This window comes from Lactuca virosa, chromosome 7 (assembly GCF_052849685.1).
Source record: "Lactuca virosa cultivar CGN04683 chromosome 7, Lactuca_virosa_CGN04683_v6, whole genome shotgun sequence".
In the NCBI taxonomy this organism is placed as follows: Eukaryota; Viridiplantae; Streptophyta; class Magnoliopsida; order Asterales; family Asteraceae; genus Lactuca; species Lactuca virosa.
The window spans coordinates 122,778,719-122,802,001 of NC_136432.1; positions in this window are offsets into that span (position 1 = coordinate 122,778,719).

The following is a 23,283-nucleotide window of genomic DNA, read 5'->3' on the forward strand; positions in this document are numbered from 1 at the left end:
TTTGCCATACACCAAGTATGCACTCTATGTTTGTCTATGATCCTTACTTTGTGAAATAAACCAATTGAACATAATTTCAATGATTTTAATTTCACACTCCCAAATCCTCATCGAAAAATGTGAGAATTTCAAATTCCTATCATTTATCGAAATCCGTTTAGATTTTAAACTTATATGCACTGACCCTCCTGTAATGAATATGTACAAAGTCACAAAGACTTGTCAACAGTCATTATAAGGTATTCCAATGGAGATCAACTCCATAGAAACTAAGTCTCATATTCAAAGTACATTGCTTTGGACATGCTTCTTGCATTAAGTTTTCTAATCTTACACAGATAACTTCCACCTATGGAGACAACTCCATATTCTCATTTTGACTATCACTTCTGAACAAGAGATGCCTCTTTTCAGAATATGTCAATATGGTGCTTCCAAAATTAGCACTATACTTCCAACTGTCCCTGAGCAACCAATCTTTGGTAAACCTCAGATTGTTCTCGACAATTGCTTAATCATTTTAGTCATATCCAATTCTAGACCTTTTCCCTTCTTAATGCCTCTGGGCATTTGGAAAAATTTGGAAATAACAAATATTATAGCACATGCAATCGATCCTGTACCCAAAGCAAATGGTACACGATTCATGATGTCTCACATAAAGACATGATTCTAGACCAGTCCTTTGCTACAATATTTTTATTTGCCATGTTTTCAAAATTTGACTATGAAGAGGGATGCCGTAATCATAATCGAATTTTGAGAACGCAATATATAGAGTTTCCTTAAGTTGAACCAATCCAACATGAAATTCATATATATATATATATATATATATATATATATATATATATATATATATATATATATATATATATATATATATATTCTTGAATAAAGATGATTAAGGTCTCAATCTAAGCCTTTAGAACTGAAATGAAGTATATCCTCTCCCTTAATTACAGCAAAACAACTTTTTCAATCCCCGCAGCCTCACGAATTGAAACTTTTGTTTCTATAATTAACATTGCTAACTTGCAACACTAACAATAATTATCATGCTCCCACTAACATGATGATTATTAGCATAACACTTATGCTCCCACTAGCTTTGACATGTACTCAGAAATCAGCTGGACTTCTAGAAATCAATACTTTATTGACTTTCTTACCAAAGTTCAGATTTCTGATACGAGATGCTTTGATAAAACTTTATCAAAATCATACACCTTTCCTTAGATAGCATGCATGTGTGTCTAAACAATTTCAAAAATATGAAAAGGGATGCCGGAATCATAGTCTCAATTGTTTAGACCTTTTGCCATCTGCTTCAAATCTACTTGGTGGAAGTGTTTCCTCACCATCATTTTCATGAATCGGAGAGAAACCTTATGACCCTTAGATTTTATGGTGTATGTGTTCTTATCCATGTGAATCTGTCAAAACCATAATCACAAGACAAGGTTAGTGACAAATCCAAACTCATATGGACTGAACTAAATCTTAATTTCTTGCCACCTGGCAGTACAAGGGCCTGCCATTGCTTCCAAGTTGTTATGCAACCAATTGAGAACTCTAAGAACTCATATGCAAAACCAACTTTAACTGGAATGGGCACAGAAATAGAAGTATGTCAACACGATAGGTTATAAACCTCAAGTCGTGTGCTAGTGAAGAACCTCAGGTTTTACTCTTGATTAGTTCTTGAGACTTTCAAGACCTTTAAGACTCCTACTGTCCTCCTGACATATAAGACTCTCTTGTCAAATATTCAAGGGATAGTGCGGATTCTTTATCAAGACAAACACTTCACACAATTGGCCTTAGTTGGTCTTTGTTTAATCCAAAACATCACAACTTACCAACTTCAAATGTACAAGAGTAGGCCACTTTTACTCTTACATTTGACAAGTGTTATAAACCTTTCTTTAAGATATGTCACTCAACTAATAGTCTTGGAGTATGACTCTAAGACTTGTTTTGAAACGAAGTATGACTCATCTTCTTGATTTAATCATTTCAACAATTCATGACTCCTCTTCTTAGTCATAAGAATGCACTAAGATGTCCTTAGAAGACCAATTGTGATGTGGTTCTTAAATCATTAAGATGATCACAAAACTTGATACTAAAGTACTCTCCCATCTTTTCAGATTTGAGAAACTTTTATCTTTCTGCCTAATTTGATTCTTCTCATTCGTTCTGCCATACATCGAGACTTTTCCAATGCTTCAGAATTACACTTAAGCCTGTAAGTATAACCATATTTACTAAACTTTAGTAAATCATGACGAATAGTCTTATCGATCTTTGTGGTGGACTTGACCAGTGCACAAGAATGTGTACTCGATCCCTTTAGTCATTTACTTGACTCACATATACATGTGAAAAATGAATTAGTCTTAATTTTCGAAAGCTGAAAGTTCTCATTCATCATACTATGATTCCAAGTTTCGGTCCAGTTGAAACTTGGGTGATGAGAAACTTTCCTTATTTGGTAAATTTAGACACTACCACAAATGAAAGAATCAAATCCATTTTCCAATATTGCTATCAATGGAAACATGTAAACAACAATTTTTCACAAATGCCATTGTAAGGATACTTAAAATAAATAAATCAAAACTGTTTTTTTTTAAAACTTCCAGAAAAACTTATCCTTACAATGCAAATGCATATAAAAAACTTGTTGTTATCTATTCCTAAGGAATATATCATAACTCCTAAGCAACAACTCAAAATTCTGATCACCGAACCATGCGATCAAAAACCATCTTCGCGATCAGAATCAGCATATACTTCCTTTAAGTTTCTTCACTTTTCTTTGATTCTTAAAACATCAACATGTGACCAAGTCACATCATGTAATAAGAATCTCAGAATAGAAACTTAACAGAGTTAGATAGTGAACTTTACCTGAAGCAGAGTCAAACTTCTTGACTTGATCAACCTTATGATCTTTCAGGTAAATAGGCAGCTTCGCAATCAATGCCCCTTCCTTTGGCAAGAGAAACATATGGACTCACTGGGAATGGTACATGGGACTATCGCAGACTTAGCCTTTCTCTTTACCATTTGGTCAACCTAGTTGACTATGGTCAAACCCTTTCTTTGGGATGAGAAGGCTTTTCTAGATATCCAATGTTACCATTGTCAATGTCCATTGGGAAGTTGATCTCCTAATCAATTTGCTTTACTAGTCCTCAAATCATTGCTGACCAAGCAAATAGATAAGATCATTAAGGGTCATGTCATAGTCTGTTTCATAGTAGTCCCAAAGGAACTCACTAAGTGACTTAGAAAGTGATTGAACATCCAACCTTCTTCAGACTTTGACACCCAACTCTCCCGGCTTGTCAATATGTGACTTCATCTCCAAGATGCGATCACACATAGACCTTGCTTGCTAATAGGGATTGAGTGACCTTTGAACTTGTGGGTTAGGGAGAATAATTGAGGAGGTGGTGGAAGTGAAGTTCCAAGAGATTTGGGAAGATCATAGATGTCTGAACTAGACATCTTTTGGGAGATATTCAAGATAGTTGATCTAAAGTCCTTAATACAACACCCAATATGAAATATTAAGGCTAGGACCCAACGCAATACTTTTATAACTTGGAAGAGGGATGCCGTAATCCAACCTATAAAATATTTGAAGGTAGGCGAATGACGATTCACCAATTTCCACCATGAAAACGAAATAATTTAATTAGGTTTTTACTTGAATTTGAAACTCCTAGATCTTTTGAGATTCATTGAACTGTTCAATGGCATGTTTCAATCTCGAGTGTACCCTTCAAGTTTTGTGACTGGGATGCCGAGGATCACAAAACAAGGTGTGAATAACCATGCAAATATACTTGGTACCCTTAATAATTTACCCCTTAATCGATGTGCCGGTTAACCACACGCGATCCACCGATACTATGATAAACATTAAGTTACCCTTTGCCTACCTTGTTAAGTCCAGGTTAGTGTGTCGGTTAACCACACGCGCTCCACTAACGACTTAAGCAAAGTGCAAAGTGTAATTTCATGGGTTAGCACCAAATTCACATTTTCCTAAGTAACTAATATTGGGAATTTATAAAAAGTTTAGTTACTTAGTATTTATCATTAATACTTTTAATGAAGGGAGAATTATAGTCCTTGTCCTACCCGTTCGGCTAACGACCCTCCACCAGTCAAGGAAGCGGTGGGTGAGAGTGGACACCCATTAAACTGCAATTTTATAGGCAGTAACCTTATACCCCCCTTATAGACCGGCTTCGTGAATGAGGCCTACTAACGGTAAGACTGACTTGCTCTTATACATATATTTATTATTAACTTATAATACTATAAAGTATAAGGGTTGAATTTTAACTTTTAAAATTCTAAGGGCTAACTTGGAATTAAAGTATTCATGGGGAAAACTTTACAAATTTCAAAACTTGAGGGCAAGTTTTGAAACTATTCAAAACTCTTGGATTTTCATAACTTATGAGTTTAATTAAAGTTAAACATTTTATTTAATGAAGAGACTCTTGAACCTCCACAACTTGATGACAAGTTATGGAGTCATAAAACCATTTAATGAGCGCAAGACTCTTCATTTTGTAACCTATGACAATTTTTATGAGGTTTAAGATTCATAAATGTGACTTTTCATATAACTTGAGGACAAGTTACAAAAACACATTTTATGAACTATTTCTAGATCAATTTGGATTGAAAACAACTAACACACAATTTTTTTTCATTAATCTAAATTAACTCATAAAACAAGGTAACACAAAAAAACTTTTCATGTTCCATAACTTAAGAACAAGTTATGGAATTCTTTAAAACATTAAGACCAAGTTTTGTAACTCCATAAAAAACTTTGAATCAATTTTTTTTAAAACCTTTTCATATCCATAACTTATGGAGGTTTCAAAAAACTCTTTAGATCAAACTTTATAATAAAATAATCATATCATTTTATCTTTTACTAAATTTGACCTAATTCAACTCATATAGCAAATGATTCAAATTTTACAAATAATTAGTTTTTCACAAAAACAAGTAATTATCTTAAAATTTGACAAACGTCATGTTTTTTTTCTTTTTTTTTCAACTTTGAAAATAAAACATTTGCATCTATATAACAGAAAACAACCCATGGCTCTGATACCACTGTTGGGCTTTTGGTATAATACAACATCCTATGGTGCACATACAACCCTAAATACCTTGGATCTATGTTTTCTCTATTATACATGCAAATATGAAGTTTCCAAGATATTACCCTATACTAGCATACAAATATCATATACTTGGGTAATAAAATAGATAAAATACATACCTTTTTGATGTAACTTGTCTTCATGAAGCTTGAGTGCCTAGTGCCCCAAGTGTGACACCTCAAATGGTTCACACAACACCATGAACACTTGGAATAACCTTGAGAATAAGGATACTTTGGTTCTCTCTAGTGAAATCGGGCTTGCCCTTTTGTGTACACACACTAGTGCCCATTTCACCAACCAAGGACATCTTTATATAGTGTGGAGATTAGGGTTAAACCCTAATACCCATGACCTTTCATTTCATATGATCCATGGGTTAAACACTCCATGGACTATCCATGAAAGCTTAGCCCAACCTAAATGAACTTGGCCCATCACACACATATATCTTAGAGTCCATATTTAATTAGTTCCTTTTGATCACTTAATTAATTATAAATTAATTCTTGATCAATACTAATTAAATAATATGATTATATATTAATATATTAGAACTTATAATATATTAATATAAATCACTAGTATCCTTTTTCCTCATCTTGTCTATCCAATTGTCCCGATGCCATGCAACCCAAATGGACCATGCCGGGTCGGGTCAAGTCTTACCAATTATAGTTATGGACTTAGACATTAATCCAACAGGTCTTCCATGCAAGTATCACAGAGTCAACTAGCATTCCACATAACATCTAATGGGCTGACATTGGTGCCTTCGACCCATGGACATAGTGAGAAAACTCACCTCGCACTACCGAATCTCAGAGAGAGAATCTATGGCTGCTGGCCCGCTAAAATCCCCACTATAAATCACAAAATGAACACAAATCAATAATTTGATCTTGACTCACCCTACTATTCCAAACTTGGGTAAAAGACCTTTTTACCCTACCCCATACTTGGCCTAAGGCCCCAGTCCAAATGTGCAAAGCCCCAATTCCCAACATAATCATTCAAGGCCCAACTATGGCCTAATTTTCCAAATTGGGCCCTCAAAACCCTTTATGGGCCTAGCATCCAAAGGAGCCTAAAAGATACTAACCAGAAGCCCAAAAAGAATCTAATGGCCCAACAAGGCCCAAACTAAGAAAACCCAACATAGGCCCAAACCTCAAAAGCCCAAAACGGTCCTCTGGGAAGTACGCCCAGCATACTCGAGACGTACGCCCCACGTACTCGACCACGATGCACAATGTACAACTTCCTGATGCACGTTCCTCACATTACGCTGAGCGTACCTCCTCGTACGCCCAACGTACTAGTCAGATAACCAAAAGCCCACATTTTACTCTTAATGGGTTAAGACAAGATGTCCAAAACATAGATCTGGTCCCTAATCATGGACTTAACCAATAAAATTCCAACTTTGCTCACAAATATGACATAATGAAACTCAACACTTAAAAAGGAACTTAATAAGAGCTTAATACATGCATGGACCAAAAATTTTGACAAAGTTTCCATTTTATAAACAAGGGACCTTGGTGGAACTAAAATCTAACATCCACTACTTCTGGAGTAGATCAAAAGCTCATCTTTACATCAAGGGACTCAAAAAGGCCAAATAAGTCCATCAAAGTAGATCCAACCAAAAAGATCATCAAGGTTAAAGATTTTTACATTAGGAAGCTTGCAAATGGAAAGATACTCATGGATCTAGAAGTTCAAGCCACACCTCCAAACGGTTCTCTTCTTCTTCTTCACAAAACACCCATCAAGCACATACCAAGCTCAAAATCACCAAATTAAACTATGGTTCGATTCTAGGGTTAAAAATGGATGGAGGCTAAAGGTATATAGGTTTGGTGAAGAGAAAATGAGCTTAAAAAGGGTCAAAAGCCCTAAAATAGGGTTTGCATGAATCTGGAGTACGTTCCATGTACTCCTAGTACGCTTAGCGTACTCCTCTCAAGTTCCCGATCCTTCGCCTTCATTCGCCCAACTTAGACCGAGGTACGCCCAACGTACTTACCTTCACATCGGTACGCCCCGTGTACTAGGGTTTTGCGTTAAACCTTGCAGCCTTCCGAAGTCCATAACTCCTTTGTTATAAGCCCGATTCCGACGAACCTTATATCCACGAAGAGGTAACGAGATGCTCTACACTTATATCAACTCATACTCGCCTTAAGATTTCCCAAACAAAAATCCAATTTCCATAGAAGCCCAAGCTGACACTTTACCAAGATACCCCTTGCCTCCAGAAAATACAAACCGAACACCCGGATCATCTAAATTATGTCACTCGCACCCAGTCGGCAAACGATGCGGGACAGGGCGTTACAACTCTCCCCCACTTAAATTAGATTTCGTCCTTGAAATCATTCCTTACCATCTCAGGCGCCAGACGGTTTGAGAAACTCAACCACAACCCCGAGATACAACACCCTTCCCAAAGGCTACCGAGACCAATCCTAACAGGGCTCTCCAATCTTGAAAACGAACAAACCCTTTCCCAGCCTAAAATAATACCATGTAGAAATTGCCACATCTACTCAACCCGAACCCTTAAGCCTCGAATTGGTCTGACTCCCTGACAGACCGCCCGTACAGAACCAATGCTAATTCCATTCCACTTATCCATCGAACTGACTTATCAACTTCTGATTACCTGAGGTTCCCACTAGAAAGCAAAATAACAGACTATACATTGCTACCGACAACCTTTCACTTGAACACAAGGATTAGATAGTCCTTCGAGAGAAGTCTCATCCCGATGATAACAATTCCATGAATATAATGGGCAATGCGAGACAAACTGGGAGATAAACCTTCTAGTTCTAAACAAGTCACTGCTATCCTTGATTGCTGAACCAACATACCGTTGCTGAGATTCTGAAACCCCATACCTGCCTGACTCCCAAACAAATAGAACCCATCCAAAACACAATCATAAGATCCAGATCTACCATCAAAACTGAAACCATCCATTAACCCTGAAACCTTCACCTGATACTCTTGGCATACATATTACTTAGTTCATACCCTATTGAAATGAAGACCTTGCACATAAACCCCTGCGATTCCCAATGCGAGTTCCCACTAAGAACCAACTCGGTACCTCACTCATAACCCGAGATCCAGGGATCTACACTTGCTTTTCCCTTGAAACCTTCTGATTCACGGCAATCCCTCACTAAATCGGGATATAGAGGTTCCCAAACCATTACTGAGACTACCAAAACTCACACCTGGTCCAGCCACCAGGTTCCTAAGAGCTCAAAAGATAAGGATGTCCTAGCCTATGCATCCCTCTGCACCACTCACCAACCACAAACTCAATCCCGCAAACCAAGGTCCAAAACTTCGACCCAACGGTCTCTATCAGATTCCACCTACATGACATAAACACACTGGCCTCGCCCTCGGGTCCCACCCAAACTAGAGCTACACGGGCCCGAATCCACCTCGAACCCAAATCCCTCACCATGCATGAACAGACAGCGAAGCTCTAACTCGACCCTCAACCTGGATCCATCCACAAGCCTGCTATATTGAAGGCGCTGACAAGCTGTCGGCAGTTTCCTGAACTCTTAACTCACACAAATCCCATCCCGATAGCCACTAGGGTCGACTCTCCTCCTGTCTGGGATGCGGAACTTACCCTAGTTTCACACCCGATCCAAATCCCAGAAATTTTTTATTGATACTCCCCCACTTAGACTCATCGAAGCTCTTCTAACCCACGAGACTTGATGGGTTCCCAACCCATCAAACTTCATATACACGAACCCATTATAACCTACTCTTACCAATATTAGCATTCCATTACTAGTCAAACCCGATGATTTCCCAACTCCTAAAATTCAAATAGATACTCCATGAATGATTCCCATAACACCACACCATATCCTTAAATTTTGAACTAGCGAATCTTCACCCCAACTTCCATTCCAATAGAATCACTGAATTTTAACCATCTACAACCCATGCGAATACGAAATTCCCCTGACACCTCCAATGACCAAACAACTCATGCAACTGCCACCACCATCTTCTTGCTACTGCTCCTTCCCTAGCAATAGTAGTGATTGAACGCAAAGGTTCTTCCATGGACAACTGCCGATTATACTAGAACACTTGCTAACACAACTGAACTCTGAATTCATTGGACAACTAACCATCTAATCCGATAAAAGACCCCTCAATCAATACCCCCTTGAATTCATCCCGACAAAGACCCGAAACAGCAACCAAACACGTTGAAACCCTCTCAGAAAGATGTGACCCACTAATGATTCTTACCCAAACCAGAACAAAGTTAAAAGGTAATATAAATTCTGATAATAACCAAGAAGAACCAAAGGATGACATACCCGCAATATCGTCTGAAGAAACCCTAACCCTCTCTTCCTGCCGAAGTACCTATGATGGAACCCGAGTTGCCCCAACCACTAAGCGGGGGAAATTCGCCTTGATATGACCCAGATGATGAAAACGATAGCACAGTTATACTTCCAGTTTGCATTCATGGCGGAAGTGGCCCTTCCGTCCGCATCTTCTGCACTTAGACGTACTGCGCACATCCTCCTGTGCCCCTTTATCCTTCATGGAACCACCACTGCCTCTCTATTCTCTAACCCTAACTATGGCAACGTCCAGCTGCTCCGATCTTCGACCCGGATGATGAGTCCGCCTCCTTTTCCCTAATTGCCTATCTGAACCAATATCCTGATCCTGGGTTACCCCAACCATCCCATCAACCGGTTGAACAACCGAGGTCCGACTCTCGAACCTAGCGACCAATCAATCAACGACACACCTAAAGATGCCGGCAAACTCCTCGCGTAAGGCTAGCAAAACCTCCGCGACAATCCAATCATGGAATCGAACCTCTTGAAAACATGGTGCATAACCCACCTCCGATCCCAAATGACTAGAACTAGCAATGGGATCCTTCTACCTAAAGGATTCTAGGAATCCACTAGCTTTGGGCTCCAGATGAGCCCCTAACTGCCCTGATACAATCTTGGCCCAAAAGGCCCCGAGATGACCATCCAAAAGCTCAAAAATTCCTTCCTTGACTGAACCAAGATCACAAGAGTCCATTCCAGAATACCGCGGGTAATCTCCGACGAGATGAACTCCCGCACGCGTTCCACAATCGGCTCAATACCTTCACCTGAGCCGGAACCAGAACCTGAACCCCCTTCCTGAGCGCTCAACACCATACTGAAAAACAACAAGCAAAAGATCAGAACCTACCCAAGAGTCCTCATCCCACAGGCTTCCTAGATTCTCCAAGACTCTCCCTGATTCGAGTATGGATCCTGTGCTTTCATTAGTACGGGTCCAATACTACCTTCCACACTTATCCACACTTTCCTCAAGAATCATCCTGAATCCACTAAGTCACCTTCTGGGGAGTACGCCCAGCGTACTCGAGACGTACGCCATGTGTACTCGACCACGATGTGCAATGTACAACTTCTTGATGCATGTTCCTCGCATTACGTTGAGTGTACCTCCTCGTACGCCCAACGTACTAGTCAGGGATCCGAAAGCCCACATTTTGCTCTTAATGGGTTAAAACAAGATGTCCAAAACATAGATCTGGTCCCTAACCAAGGTCTTAACCAATAAATTTTCTACCTTTGCTCACAAACATGACTTAATGAAACTCAACACTTAAAAAGGAACTTAATAAGAGCATAATACATGCATGGACCAGAACGTTTCATAAAGTTTCCATTTTTATGAACAAGGGACCTTGGTGGAGCTTAGATCTAACATCCACTACTTCTGGAGTAGATCAACAGTTCACCTTTACATCAAGGGACTCAAAAAGGCGAAAGAACTCCGTCAAAGTAGATCCAACCAAAAAGATCGTCAAGGCTAAAGCTTTTTACCTTACGAAGCTTGCAAACGGAAAGATACTCCTGGATCTAAAAGTTCAAGCCACACCTCCAAATGGTTCCCTTCTTCTTCTTCTTCTTCACAAAAAACCCATCAAGCACATACCAAACTCAAAATCACCAAATTGCACTTAGGGTTTGATTCTAGGGTTAAAAATCGATGGAGGTTGAAGGTATTAAGGTCTGGTGAAGAGAAAATGAGCTTAAATAGGGTCCAAATCCCTAAAATAGGGTTTGCATGAATATGGAGTATGCCTCGCGTACTCGTAGTAAGCTTAGCATACTCCTCTCAAGTTCCCGATCCTTCACCGCCGTACGCCCAACGTACACCGAGGTATGCCCAGCGTACTTACCTTTGCATCAGTACGCCCCACGTACTCTCTATGTATGCCCATTGTACTAGGGTTTTGCCTTAAACCTTACAACCTTCCGAACGCCATAACTCCTTTGTTATAAGCTCGATTTCGATTATCCTTATATCCACAAAGAGGTAATGAGATGCTCTACACTTCTATCAAACCATACTTGCCTTAATATTTCCCGAATAAAAATCCAATTTCCATAGATGCACAAGTTGACACTTTACCAAGATACCCCTTGGCTCCAAAACAGAAACCGAACACTCGGATCATCTAATTATGTCACCCGCACCCAGTCGGGAAACGATACGGGACAGGGCATTACATGAAGTCTCTGCCTGATCTGCTAGATGAGCTCTGTCGTCTGAAGGACTATCTTAGTCCTTGCCATGACTCTATGATAACCACTCCCTAATACACCGGGGTGCGACACTTCCTCCCATATAGGAGCTCGAAAGGTGGCGCATCGATACTGGAGTGGTAGTTGTTGTTGTACGAAAACTCAGTTAATGTAAGGTAGGACTCCCAACTCCCACCAAAATCTATGACACAAGATCTCAACATGTCCTCAAGTGTCTGAATGGTCCGCTCACTCTGACCGTCTGTCTTTGGATGATAAGCAGTGCTGAGATGCAACCGTGTATCCAGTTCCTCATGGAACTTCTTCCAGAAATGAGATGTGAACGTAACATCTCGATAAGATACAATGGAGACCGGAATACCATGTCGAGCAAATATCTCGCGGACATATAAATCGGCCAATTTTTTTGGTCGACGAGCTCTCACGGATAGCTAAGAAATGGGCACTCTTGGTCAACCGATCCACTATCACCCAAATCGCATCATGCCCCTTAGCCGTCCGAGGTAACTTGGTAATAAAATCGAAGCAATATCTTCCCATTTCCACATGGGAATCTCCAATGGCTGCAACTCGCCATGCGGTCTCTGATGTTCAGCCTTGACCATCCGATAGGTCAAGCACCTCTCAACATACCATCCTATCTCCCTCTTCATGCATGCCCACCAGTAGCTAAGCCTCAAATCCTGGTACATCTTGGTGGCTCCAAGGTTTATCGAAAACCTGGACTTGTGTGCCTCCTCCAGTACAACTTGTCTGAACCCACCAAAATCTGGCACCCAAACCCGTCCATATCGGGTCAGTAATCCACGGCTGTCAGTAACAAACCTATCAATCTCACCCCTGAGTCTCTCCTGCTTCCAATTTTCTTTCTTAACTCCCTAGGCTTGAACCTCCCTAATCAAATCCAATAATGGTGAATCAATCTATATCATCATGCATCGGCCCCCAATAGCATAACTAGTCGTCTTGCGGCTCAAAGCATCAACCACCACATTGGCTTTCCCGAGATGATCCATAATCTCGTTGTCATAATCCTTGACTATGTCAAGCCACCTGCACTGCCTCATATTCAGATTTGCCTGATCCATGAGATGCCTCAAACTTTGTGATTTGTGTAGATGGTACACCGGATCCCATATAGATAATGCCGCCAAATCTTGAGAGCGAACACCCCTGCTCCTAGCTCCAAGTCATGAGTCGGATAGCAAACCTCGTGCGGCTTCAGCTGCCGAGAAGCATAAGCAATAACTCTCCCATGCTGCATATGCACTACACCCAAACCAGTGATTGATTCATCACAAAATACCATAAAATCCAAAACACCTTCGGGGAGGGTCAACACTAGGGCCTCACACAACTTCCGCCTCAGTGTATTGAATGTAGTGTGCTGATCCGGCCCCCAACAGAATTTCACGCCCTTCCTCGTCAGATGAGTGAGGGATACCGCTATCTTGGAGAAGTCCTGAATAAATCTCCGATAATACCCTGCCAAACCCAAGAAACTCCTGATCTCTGAGGGAGACTTCAGAACCTCCGACTGCATCACGACCTCGATCTTGGCTGGATCAACCAAACCCATTTTGGTTAACGAGATGTCCCAAGACCTGGACCTCTAATAACCAAAACTCACACTTCAAGAACTTGGCGTACATCCGTTCTCACCTCAATACTCTCAGAAGCTCTCGCAGGTGCTCCTCATGCTGCTCTCTAGTGTTGGAATACACTAAGATATCATCAATGAAAACAATGATTGATCGATCGTGCATCGACCTACATACCCAATTCATAAAATCCATAAATGTCGCAGGCGCATTGGTGATCCCGAATGGCATCACCACGAACTCGTAATGACCATAACGAGTCCAAAATGTGGTCTTCTCCATTTCTTCCTCCCTAACCCTCATCTGATGATATCCTGACCTCAGATAAATCTTGGAGAACCAAGATGCACCCTGCAACTGATAGAAGAGGTCATCAATCCGTGAAATGGGATAACTGTTCTTCACCATCAACTTGTTCAACTCTTGGTAATGAATGCACATTCGGTAGGAACCATCCTTATTCTTGACGAAAAAATCGGTTCTCCCCATGGGAAAATGCTTAGCCAAATAAACTTCTTGCCCAATAGCTCCTGAAGCTGAGAGGACAACTCCTGCATCTCCGATGGTGCCAATCGGTACGACGCCTTAGCAATTGGAGCCGCACGCGGAACCAAATCAATCCTGAACTCGACCTACCTCTCGGGAGGCACACTAGGCAACTCCTCCAGGAACACATCAACAAAGTTTCTGAAAATAGGTACACCTGAAACTGAAAAGTGTTTCCCAACCCGAGTATCAACCACATAAGCAAGATAACCCATACAATCATGCTGAATATACTGTCGAGCCCTGGTGGCAGAACAAAACCCTGAACCCATCCTGGTGCCCTCTCCATAGATAACCATTTCTCCCCTACTTGGGGTTCGAACTACCACTCCCTGGCCCTCACAATCAATCATAGCACAAAACCGGCTCAACCAATCCATGCCCACAATCACGCAAACATCCCCCATGAAACAACCCTGATAAATACTCGACGCAGATATCCCATGTTTGTTGGCGATAGAAACCCGCAACAGACATTCCAACTCTCCAAGAGTCATATAAAAACCCCTACTAAAAGACTGAGATACAAAGGACCGACTCGTACCCGAGTCGAATAACACAAGAGAAGGCAAGGAATTCACTAAGAAGGTACCTAACAGAAGCATAATGATAAGCATACCATAAAATAACTTGACAGAATAATAAATGAAAACATACCAGTAATGATGTCTGTACCGCCCTAGCCTCCTCTGCAGTGAGCTGAAAAGTGCGACTCGAGCCCTCGGGGGCTCCGCCCTACCCTGGCGCCCATATGTGATCCTCAATGTAGCCTTTGCTGGAGCCTGCACCAGCCCCGCAGTGAGCAAGGGATAGTTGGCCTTAATATGACCAACATGTTCACAGTCATAACAGATCCTGGTGCTCGGTACAGGGAGTTACTGACAACAATCCTTGGCATAATGCCCCTCCTTGCCACATTTGTGGCATCCAAATGAAGATCGATAAGCACCATCATGAAACTTGTCGCCCTTTCCCCAAGTGCGGCCCCTCTATTGTCACATGTGGCAAAATTAGGTTAAGATGTGAATTCCTAAACAATATAATCTCCTTGTAAAAGCCCAAAAACTCGATCCAGTAAGCCAAACCCAATCATTTTTGGCCTTAACTCATAAATTCTCAACCCAATACCCTTATTGGACCAAGACTTCCTTATTGGGCCTTATTGGGCCGATAACTCCTTCAATTGGTCTTTTTGGGCCGAAAACCCTTCCTTGGGCTCTAATGGGCCGAAAATTTCTTAATGAACCAAGAACTCTTTTAGGCCAAGCCCAAGATTTTCTTTCTTTCCCTCTCCTATTGGACCAATCGGCCCATTTAAAAAAATGAATAAATAAATAAGAAAAGAAAGAGAAGACAAATACAAGGGTTGACTTGGTGGTGCCACCTCCCTAATACCCACCATACAACAATGCAACTATCAAATCAAGGTTCCTATAAGACAAACACCTCCTTCCCCTCCTTCCCTGTCTTATTCACGGCCAATACACACACTCACACACTCAACAAGTCCCATTCTTCTTCACCAAACACTCAAGAAAACAACCTCCTTATTCTCTTCTAATTTTCGAGTTCATCATCTTCAAAGACCAATCCTAGGCTTTTTGGTAAGATCTATACTAAACTCAAGTGTTTTGTTTCATATTTATGCTTAGAAGATTCAATTTACACACTTTGTTGTGTGTCAAACTCCTTAGAACACCCATATTTTCAAGATCTCTCCAAGTTGTTCAAGCTAGACTCAAAGTTTCTTCTTCGTCTCCTTATACACTTAGAAAATCCCCAAGGTGAGTTCATACCCCCTTGTTTTCGGTTTTATAATGTTTTTGGGGGAGAATACAAGTGCTTTTGTGTTAGATCTATGTATATATGCATGTTTATGTGCTTAACTTTTAGATCTTTACTTGAAAATGAAGTTTATCACTTGGATCTTCATATAAACCTTGAGAAAAGTATGTGTCCTCACATATAATACTTGTAAACTTGTAGATCTGGGATTTATCCACTTAAAATAGCAAAAACAAGTGTTGTGAACAAACTTAGATAACTTAAACTCAAAAATCAGCCCTTGACAGGAAAGTTTTACTCCAATCTCGAACTGTTTTGACCTCCTTAATGGTAATATTTTTCAAAACTTTTTTACATGCAAAAATTTCAGGTTATTACCTTTAAAATGACTACTCTCATGTTTCATACGATTTTTCTACTATTTTTGGCGAATTTTACAAAACTGCCTATCAGATTTGAAATAATTTCGGACCAACCTGTGAAGGTGAGCAATTTCACACTTGTTAGAGGCCAATAAAAATTATGAGAAAAATTGTGAACAAAGTAGATAAAATTTCCAAACTTCCAGAATATACGGATCCAAATTTCGACTTACGATGATTTTTCTACAAATTTTCCAAAAACTAAGTCAGAAAAGCCAAAAACCAAAAAAATGTGTATTTCACAAAAATCAAGCCAAAAATGATATTTTTGACAAAAATGGATATAAAATGTTATTTTTACCACAAACTAGTCATAAACACAAGTTTTGAACAAAATGGGGACTAAAGTGTTATTTTTACTATAATTGGGCGTTAATTGAAAACTTTGTGGCTTATTGGGCCAAGAACGTCATTTTTACAAAAAGTGGGCTTTTTATATCAATTTTGTAAATAATCGACCTAAAATAAACAGAACAATAACAAACGGGTTAAAAACGATTTTCTTATCCTTACTGGGCCTGGAAATAGTATACATGTTTAGTGGGCCTTAGTGTCCTTTTACATGTATATTGGGCTCAGGGTAGACATTCACATTCCTTTTGTGCCTGGAAATAATAGATACGTATAGTGGGTCTTAGTGGTCCACTTACATGTTTATTGGTCCTGGGAATGAGTTTTATATGTGTTCTTCTTTCTTTTCCGTGTAAATTTTCGATTAAGGATCTAGTGAGACCTGTCGGTTGGCACCTTTGAGTGTACAATCGTAGCATGTAGTTATAACCAGAGTTTCCTGAAGGGAAAGCGGGAGTTTGTGTATAGATCTATACGGGGGTGACACCCCACACCTGAGCTGTTCGCTACAGTTAGACTAGGCCAGTCTAGGGTGACAAAAACCTTATTCTATTCTGGCGGCGTCCCAAAGACGCAAAGACAGGCAAAATTGTCATTATTATGTATGGTTATAGGGACTCACTTAGAGGAATTAACGTTATAAGATTTACGGGAAACCATTCTATTTTCTTTTTGGGATAAAACATGAAACCATTCTATTTTCTTTTTGGGATAAGACGGGAAACCTTCTTTTTGATAAAACGACAATCTATAAGCACCGGTACTCAACCACGGGGGTTGAGATTCCAGCATCAGCTATCACAGACAACATCGGGTTGTCTGGAAATCATTCTCTTTCTATTCTCGTAAACATTAACACACATGCATTAATATAAGATCAAACACAAATATTTCAAACCATTTCTTTTTAGAAAATATCGGATATCTGAAAGCGCTATGAAAACTATTCTAAACAAGTACAAAAACCATTTTTATACAAAACTGCTTATGAACTCACCAACTTTTTAGTTGACGCTTTTCAAAACGACTTGTATTCTCAGGAATTCCAGTAGCAGGTAATAAGTTCGACTATAAGATCAAGTGGTGCGACTTCAAGAAATTTTACTTTCTTACTTTTGTGTAACTGATGAACAAGATTCAATATGTAAACTATGTAAGTGTGTATTTCCAATGTATGATGTTTGGTTGCTATGTTTCATTCATATTCAATTGTTATGATACTGTACACGAAGTCATCCGCCCCCGGACGTTTCCGCCGTCCAAGTTCGGGGGTGTGACAGGTTGGTATCAGAGCATTGTTTATAGTGAACTAGTATATCTAACCATACAAGATATACAACTATAAATACAATGGGACTAAAAACACTCTGACTAAAAGTATACCTTAAGAATATAAGTATCTTCTAAAAGTATACATACTTGCTAGAACCGTATCATAATAAGAACAAAACAAACGTATTTAGATGTTGAACACTACAGTCAAACCTGGGCAGTTATGTAATCATATCTGGAATAAACAGAGCCTGATCAACTGTATTTATTTGAGATACGACCAACATGTGCTTGGGAATGAGGGTAGTGTTGCAACAAGTCTAAAACTTACAAATCCTACATGAAAAGGAGCATTAGAACCAAACCTAAGGTTTAAAGTACTATAGGAGTATTTTATGATACTAAACAATAACAACAAGTCTAAAAATGTATCGATTTCGTACATCAGGAAGCCCTAGGATCAAACATGTAATACTATTGTAGCATTTTAGAATACCATATGACCCCCACACTTAAATCTTCTACATATATCTCATACCTCCACTCTCGTGAAGACAACATGACTGAGCTTCACCCCGAAGACCCCTACTACCCTACGGTAATAGCCAACGAATGGATCGAGGGAGAACCAGAGGAAGTGCAAAGGGAGAACCCAGAAATGGGTCTTTAAGAATGCCAAGAGATGAACCACGAGGGAGAGGATTCTGATGAGGAGTCAGACATGGATGAAGGCACCGGAGAGATCCTTAATGAGCCTTACCCCTAGGAAGCAATACCGAACCAACACGCAGAACAGGAAGACCTTACCAATCATCTCCACTCCTTAGAAGAGGAGGTGACCACCCTAAGGCAATAGCTCATGGAAGCTGAGGCTAGGGCAGCCTTAGCAGAGCTGAGAGCGGAAGAGGCTGCTCGTGAGATGAGCGAAATGGTTGGACACCTTTACGCTATTTAGGCATATGAGAGTCATCACACTAAGTCCTAGGTCAACCATGTAATTCGTCACAACTAGTAGTAGTAAATCGAGAGAGGTACGCCCTACAAGAACTCATGTAACTTGAGCCAACTTAAGGATCTAATATCTATAATCTATTAGGGTAACTTAACATTTGTACAATACCTATTTCTACATACTTCCATTAATACATCATAGGGATGTAGGTCGAAACAACGAGAATCGTATAACAAAACATGTGATTTATATGCGTACACGCATAAGTTCATATCTATAATCATAGATAAGATACGACTAGAAATAATGATAGTTACTCATGAACCTGTTCACGCAATAGAATAATGTCTTCCCATGGAAACAACCAGCTAGCCGGCGAAACACCAGTTCTGCAGATGGACCCTGCAACCTTCCAAGCCGCTGTAACAGCCGCCGTGACAGCCGTCATGGCACAACTCAACGCCAACAATCCAAATGGAAATGGAAATGGTTTCGATAACTCCAACTGTAGTAACAACCAAGGAAACCAACGAGGGACAACTTACCCAGACACCCCGAACTCCAAACCTAAGGTCATGAAGCGAAAGCAGGGGAACAAGAAAGTAAGCGGATCGACTCAAGGGCCTACCAAAAGGCAACGAGTTGTAGCAGCCCCTAACCCCACTAGCCCCCCAGCACCGAGAAAACCGTATCATGGATACCTCCCACTCTGCAGCAAGTGTCGCTACCATCATCATGGAGTCTGTCGGGAATTGCATTGACATTGGTGCAACAGGAAGGGGCACATCTCCCGCATCTGTAGGGCCCCGGCCCCATGCGTCACTCCAACCCTCAACCCAGAAGTAAGTCCAGTATGCCACGCATGCGGTGATACGGGACACTTCAAGAGGAATTGTCCAACAGAGAAGAATAACGAAGGACCAGGAGGAGTTTAACAATAGGACATGATGAAGCAACAAGGAACCCTACTGGGATTACCGGTACGTTTCAAAACAACAAAAATTAAGCATCGCATTTTCACAAAATTTTTGCCAATTAAAAATCATAATCATAAAGTACTCCCTCATCCGAACCAATCATATCCTTCATAGGAAAACTAAAGATCCTTGCGAAAGTTATGATAACTTAGTGTAAACGTAAGGCCGTGTGTAATTAAGATTCTACAAACTTAGAGTGCGTGGAACCGCCTTAATTCTTATTCCTTGGTTGACTGTGGATTTAGGGAATAACCACTCAATCTACAACTTTTTCAATCTTGAATTACGTACGACTAGGCTACATCAAACCATCATAGAGAGGTCTGATAGAAATCAGACTACGAAATCACATCGTTTATATCAAGGCACTCGTATTGCTCGGACACCCAAAAATTCAGAACGAAATAACCACAGTGGTAATACTAAGGACGAAATTGGTAACATTACAAACGTGTACATAGAACACACTATCATTTCAAACAACTACCCCTTTTCAGATCTATCTAACGTCTATTACAATAAGGAGCCCAACGGTGTCAATCGACATGGGCTGACTTGATCCTCACCATACGAAATTCTTGTACCAACGAGACTCTTCACCTTAACCAATCGATTAACGAGACCCCTACAACTTGTAACGAAAATACTCGAATTATCTCAGGGCATTTAGACCCTTAGGTACCCGTGCAAGTAATACCACACTCTTTCCTAGCCCTTAATAGGGATAAGGAAACAAGGAGCAAAGGACACCAAGGGTAACCTAGAGATTTATAACACCCCTAAGATGTCTCCAAAGTCCTTTCGGAAACATCACCTACATGCCAAGTTGAGTTCGAAGATCGAATCAGCTCATGGAATCATCCTCTTAGCCAGACCACCAACACCACTTAGCACCAACATAAACACCGAAGGTATCCGATCGATGGAACGACCCAGTAAGTATGAAGTTATCAAACCAAGACTTGAACCTCAAAGAACGCTTATCCAACTCATAAATAGGAAAGGCTAAGTGTCCATAGGACCACTAACTACTAAGGATCAAATGAACCCATCTTCAAGGATCGATATCTCCTATCCCAAATCAAGGATTCTATCCCAAATCAAGAATTGATGATTGTCATAATCAACCCTATATATTTAATTAGTTTCACTTTGATCACCAAATTAATACTAGATTAATACTTGATCAATACTAATTAAATAATACTATTATTAATATATTAGAACTTATAATATATTAACAATCATAAGTGCCTTATTCTCTCATCTAGTCTATCCAAGTATTGCAATGCCATGCAACCCAAATGGACCATGCCGGGTCGGGTCAAGTACATACCAAATAAAGTTATGGACTTAGACACTATATCCAACAGTCTCCCACTTGGATAAGTCTAATAACTATATTTGCAAATATGACTTCAAAATCCCACTAGCAATCGTAGCTCTTTCAAAGTCTCTCGGAACTGAGATGATGATGATACGCCATTTAAGATAAGTGATCATATAATCCTCTGTTCTCATGATATCAGCCGGACAAACACATGGAACATGGTCTTACTTATTGTCCAGCATTTGTTTCTCGATCTTTGATTTGTTTCGACATAGAACTAAATTGAACACATCAATTAGGTTCTGACCGGGCCCGGTACATAGGTCAAAACCAAATCATCGAGGGGCCAATGCGTTTTATAATAAGGTCAAGTTACCCTTTGCCACTCTTACTAGTCCATGTTAGTGTGCTGGTTAACCACACACGCTCCACTAACGACTTGGTAAGGTACAAAGTGTAATTTTATGGGCTAGGACCAATTTCACATTTTCCTAAAGTAACTAAGATTGGGAGTTTATAATGTATAGTTACTTTATAATTCATTATACTTTTAACGAGTATTTAAAGTCGTATCCTACCCGTTCGGCTAACGACCCTCCACCGATCAAGGAAGCGGTGGGTGAGAGTGGACACCCATTAAGTCACCATTTTATAGGCAACAACCTTATACCCCCCTTATAGACCGGCTTCATGAATGAGGCCTACTAACGGTATGAATGACATATTCTTATACATATCTATATAATAAAATTATAATAATAGTATAAGTGTTGATTTTTAAACCTTTTAAAAATCTAAGGTTTAATTTGGAATTAAAGTATTAAAGTGTAAGACTTTTCAAATTCCAAAACTTGAGGGCAAGATTTGAAACTATTCCAAGTCTCTTCAATTTGTAACTTATGAGTTTTAATGGTTCATAAAAATGAAGACTCTTCATTTTATGAAACCTCTTTAGTTCTTTAATCATAATTAAAAGAAGTGACTTTTGGTTATCCATAACTTGAGGACAAGTTATGGACACCATCATAGCCATTAAGATCATGAATTAAACACACATGGAGGTTACATATGATTCCTATGATCTTCTAAAAACTCATAAGAACACAAATTCATGTCAAGCAATTTCAAGAAAATCATATAAACATATACAATACTTGAAAATTGATAAAATTCATGTAAAATGGGTTAACATAATCATTATCATTTTGAAAAACAGATTTTACAAGTCCAAAACAGATTGGGATAATGATCTTAATCCATTCTCAGCAACAAAACTCGAAAAAACTGCCCAGCACGCTCCTACTCGCCGAGTGCATTATTCTACTCGTCGAGTAGGATGAATTTTTTCATGGACTCGGCGAGTCCTCCCCATGGACTCGGCGAGTCCAGTCGTCAGAATGCAGAATTTTCGATTTTTAAGCAGTTTTGCATCAAGTATACAGAAAACAATCATAGGCTCTGATACCACTGATGGGTTTTGAGCATTCTAACACTTCCTAAGTGTACATGCAACCCTAATAACCTTGGATCTATGTTTTCTCTATATACATGCAAATTTCTTTTTCAAGGTTATTTCCTAACTAGCATGGCATGGGGATTACATAAAACATAAAAACTAGTAGAAATACATACCTTGTTGTTGCTTGGATTCCTTCAAGACTTTGTGAGCCTAGCACCCCAAATGTTGTGCCTCAAATGCTTCACACAACACCACAAGACTTGGAATAACTTGAGAGAATGTCACTTAGCCTCAAAATCGGTTATGCCCTCTCTAGTAACCCTAGGTCACGATTTTGCTAGCCATAGGGTTCCTTTTATAGTGTTGTCACAATTAGGGTTTACACATGAATGCCCTTAATTGTCATGACTCTTGATTTCTCATGACCCATGGGTTTGCAACTCCCATGGACTATCCATGGAGCTCCATATGGTTATAACCAAACCCATAAACCATGGATCATTAATCCACCATAAAAGAATTGATGATTGTCATAATCAACCCTATATATTTAATTAGTTTCACTTTGATCACCAAATTAATACTAGATTAATACTTGATCAATACTAATTAAATAATACTATTATTAATATATTAGAACTTATAATATATTAACAATCATAAGTGCCTTATTCTCTCATCTAGTCTATCCAAGTATTGCAATGCCATGCAACCCAAATGGACCATGCCGGGTCGGGTCAAGTACA